The sequence below is a fragment of the Furipterus horrens genome, unplaced genomic scaffold, assembly GCF_987537825.1.
Source record: "Furipterus horrens unplaced genomic scaffold, mFurHor1.1.pri manual_scaffold_12, whole genome shotgun sequence".
NCBI classification, from domain to species: domain Eukaryota; kingdom Metazoa; phylum Chordata; class Mammalia; order Chiroptera; family Furipteridae; genus Furipterus; species Furipterus horrens.
Genome location: NW_028327182.1, coordinates 29,939,499 through 29,943,640, shown reverse-complemented (window position 1 = coordinate 29,943,640; position 4,142 = coordinate 29,939,499).

Below are 4,142 nucleotides of genomic sequence, written 5' to 3'. Positions count from 1 at the left end.
ATGTTAAATACCCCTTTTATCCGGCCTTTATGGTCTGTGAAACTGCATGTCTATCTAAGCCTTCAGTAGTCTTGGAATTAACATTGTTGGGTACAATGTACGACAAATAAGAGGTCTGCATATGTATAACTTAAAATGTACATCACCCTAAATTCCATATTTAGGGAATTTTTATTTGATAATTCTTGGCATTAGAAATCAGGCCCCTGAAAAATCAGGTTCCAAACATCCTTATTCTTCTCTGCTTTAATCTCTTCACCCCATATCACCTGATATGTCTGATAGTCAGATTTAATCTACAGTACTTACACTGCATGTTTATATATTTTATGTATCTTAATGCAGTACATAACTGAACATCTTAGTGGTCTGGAATTTATCTTTGTGTATGTTAATATATGAATATTTATCTAATATTTTTAAATCCATTTGTCTAAAAATTTGTTGAATTTTGTTTCTCTTTTGCATCACTTTGGCACAAATGTCTTTTAAATAATATGCATAAAGAAAATAGCACAAATCATAAATTCACTTCTGGATGAATTTTCATTAGTTGTACCCACCTATGTAACCAGGACCCATCTCAGGAAATAAAACAGTTACCTCATGGTACAGTGTTCCCTTATTCATCTTTCCAGGCATTAACAGAATAGATAATTTCACCTGTTTTTGCAGTTTACATAAATGGTATCATACAATGCACACATCTGTGTGTGTGTGTGTGTGTGTGTGTGTGTGTAAGCTTCTTTGGATCAAGAGTATATTTGAGCCATTAATATATTGTTTCATATACTATTAAATTATTCATTCTACTTGCAGTGGAGACTTGAATATGTTAATGCATCACAATTTATATATTCAACTGCTGATGAACATTTGAGTAGTTTTCAGTTTGGTGTTATTATGAGTAGTGTTAACATAAATATGTAGAACATATCTTTATATATATATATATATGCATTTCTGATGGCATAAGAGTGGCCTTACTGCATCATAAGAAATGAATGTGTTCAGCTTTAGATGCTTCCAGTTTTCCAAAGTGGTTGGACTAATTTACATTCCCAACAACAGTGTACGTAAGTTCCAGTGGTTTTAAACTCTTGCCTTAAATTACTTAGAAATTTTACTTTTAGTCATTGTACTGGGTCACCATAGATATTCTTATGAGAATATCTAAATTCATTATTTATGATATTCATGATAAATTGTTTCCCTGTTTCCCTTAGGCCTCATCTGTTCTTTACTTTTTCACTGTATCTCTCTGACTCCAATTCATAAAATTTCTCTGCTTTCAAATGTTTACATTGGGCCCACCAGAATAATCCAGATAATTTCCCTCTTTTATATCTATAATATTAATTACATATGCAAAATGTCTTTGCATCAGTATCTGAATTAGTGTTTGATTAAATAACCAAGGAATGGCAATCTTGAACGTGAGGAGTATCTGGCTACCACACAAACTAATGAGTTAATTACCCTTTCCTGGATACTGGCACAAACTTGAGGTCCTTATAAGACTAATGCCTTTATTACTCATGACAAAGCCAGCAGTACTTTTATGAAAATAGATGTGTACGTTTCCATTGTCCTTAGTCCCATGGATGTCACACAGATTATACCTGCACATATATTGGGTTGGATTGGAAAAGAAGCCAGGCCTAAGGACCTAGCACATTTTGAGCATGCCACACACACTGCAGTTAGCAGCGAACAAGCTTGTACTCTTCCCACCAGGAAGCATGTTGCTACAAAGTTGTCACACTGAGTTTTTTTTTTTTTTAACCTATTTAGTTGCCTATGTGACTAGCCACACAGACTACTCACTGTAAGGAGTGAGACTAACCTTGCAATTTAGGAAACTCAACAATAATGTACAGTGATACTCATGGTTCATAATAGACTGGCTCTCCCAACAAATTCCTTCGCATATCTGTTCCACTTCCACTTTCATAAACTTGACCACTTCTTTCTCTCCTACTTTTCCTACTCCTACTCCTGGCTCTTTCTCAAAATGGCAGGAATACGCTTCCAACATAAGGTCAACAACATAAGCCAGGTGCTTCCCAACAGAATTTTCTACAGGGATGGAAACAGTATGTAATCTGAACTATGCATATGTGGTTACTAGACATTGACATTCATTTAATGAATTGCATTTTAATTTAATTAAATCTAATTAATTGAGATTTAAATAGCCACTTGCGGCTAGTTCCCTGTGTAGCTCTGAAGGTTTCATCTACTTGTAATAACCTTTTGTGAGTATTTAAATGACTAACTCATTTTCTGAAGCACGAAGAACACCGTAACAGACACTGCTCTTACCGCCATCCCAGACCTACCAGTCATGGAGGAGCTAGACACCCCACCTACTGCGGCAGAGCTCAGCAAAGCCATCGACCGCCTCGCTTGCGGGAAAGCACCAGGAAGCGATGGAATCCCTCCAGAAATCCTAAAGAGCGGGAAACCAGTCCTGCTACAGCCGCTCCACCATCTACTCTGTCGCTGCTGGAAGGAGGGTTACATCCCCCAGGATATGAGAGATGCCAACATTATCACCATGCTTGCCTTGCCCACGCATGCAAGGAGTTCGGACTAGCCATCAGCCTGACGAAGACGAATGTTATGGCTCAAGGCACGGGGACTCCCCCATGCATCACCATCGACGGGTACACCCTGGAGGTTGTCAATGATTTCACTTACCTCGGGTCCACCATCTCGAGCTCTCTGTCAGTCGACTTGGAGGTCAATCGGAGAATCGCCAGGGCAGCCACAGTTATGGCCAGACTGAACCGGCGAGCGTGGAACAATTCCAGCCTCACTGAGAAAACCAGACTGTGCATCTACCAAGCCTGCGTACTCAGCACTCTCCTCTATGGCAGCGAGACGTGGACCACCTACGCAAGGCACGAAAGGAAACTCAACAGCTTCCACATGAGGTGCCTGCGACGCGTCCTGCATGTCGCCTGGCAGGATAAGGTCCCCAACACCGAGGTGCTGAAGCGAGCCAATATGAGCAGTTTGCATGCAGTTCTTAGCGAGAGACGCCTCAGGTGGCTCGGCCATGTCAAAAGAATGGATGCAGGCCGTATCCCCAAAGACCTCCTCTACGGCGAGCTAGCAGAAGGCAAGAGGATGACAGGGCGCCCCAAACTGCGGTTCAAAGACATCTGCAAAAAGGACATGACACAATGCTCCATCAATCTCAACACATGGGAAGTTCAAGCAGACGACCGCCTAGCCTGGAGGCTCGCGGTCAGGCAAGGTACGTCACGTGCAGAGGCTGCGCGCAACGAGGAGGCGGTCCAGAAAAGATCGAGGCGGAAGCAGCGTCAACAGCAGCAACAACGGCCATCTGCCTTCACCTGTAACAAGTGTGGCAGGGATTGTCACTCCCGAGTCGGACTGCACAGCCATTCTCGGCGGTGCAGATAGACTCTCAAGAAGCTACGCCATCGTCTCTCGAGACGGACGGCTGCCGACGACGACGAACTCATTTACTAAAATTTTTTGCCCATATTATACCTTCTCAGGGAGACTTTTTTTGACTTCTTTATATAATGCTGCAACTTCTTCCCACCTGATTTAAACATTCAGCCTTACCTTCCCTACTTTATTGACTTTATAGCATCTTTCATTTAGTAATATAGTATTTGAGAGTGCATTTATTATATTTCTATGTTTAAGGCTTTTTGAAGACATTTTAATAATATAATCTTCTGGTCTTTTCCCAATTGATATTTTTCTTTTATTTTCTAGAATCAAATGTATTACTTTAAAACTTTCCATAAATATTTTCATTCTCAGATTTATTATCTTATTACAACATCTAAAATCCTTTTAAAAAATAAGCAACTATAGTATTATGTAGTGTATGAGGTGTCATATATATGACTTTATGCATTTGTCAAAAACTATAAAGGGTGAAACATATGCAAATTTAAAAAATATACAGATTTAAAGAATTTCAGTCTGGAATGCTGAATGTACAAATCCAATCATATTACATAATTATTTTAATGAGGGTTTGGAGAAAGTAACTTTGGAATATTGTTTGAATGGGTAACTAAGGCTAAGGGAAAAAGAAAACTAAACATAACTACTGTTCTCTCCTTGGTAAATTTATTTCTTACACGGATACA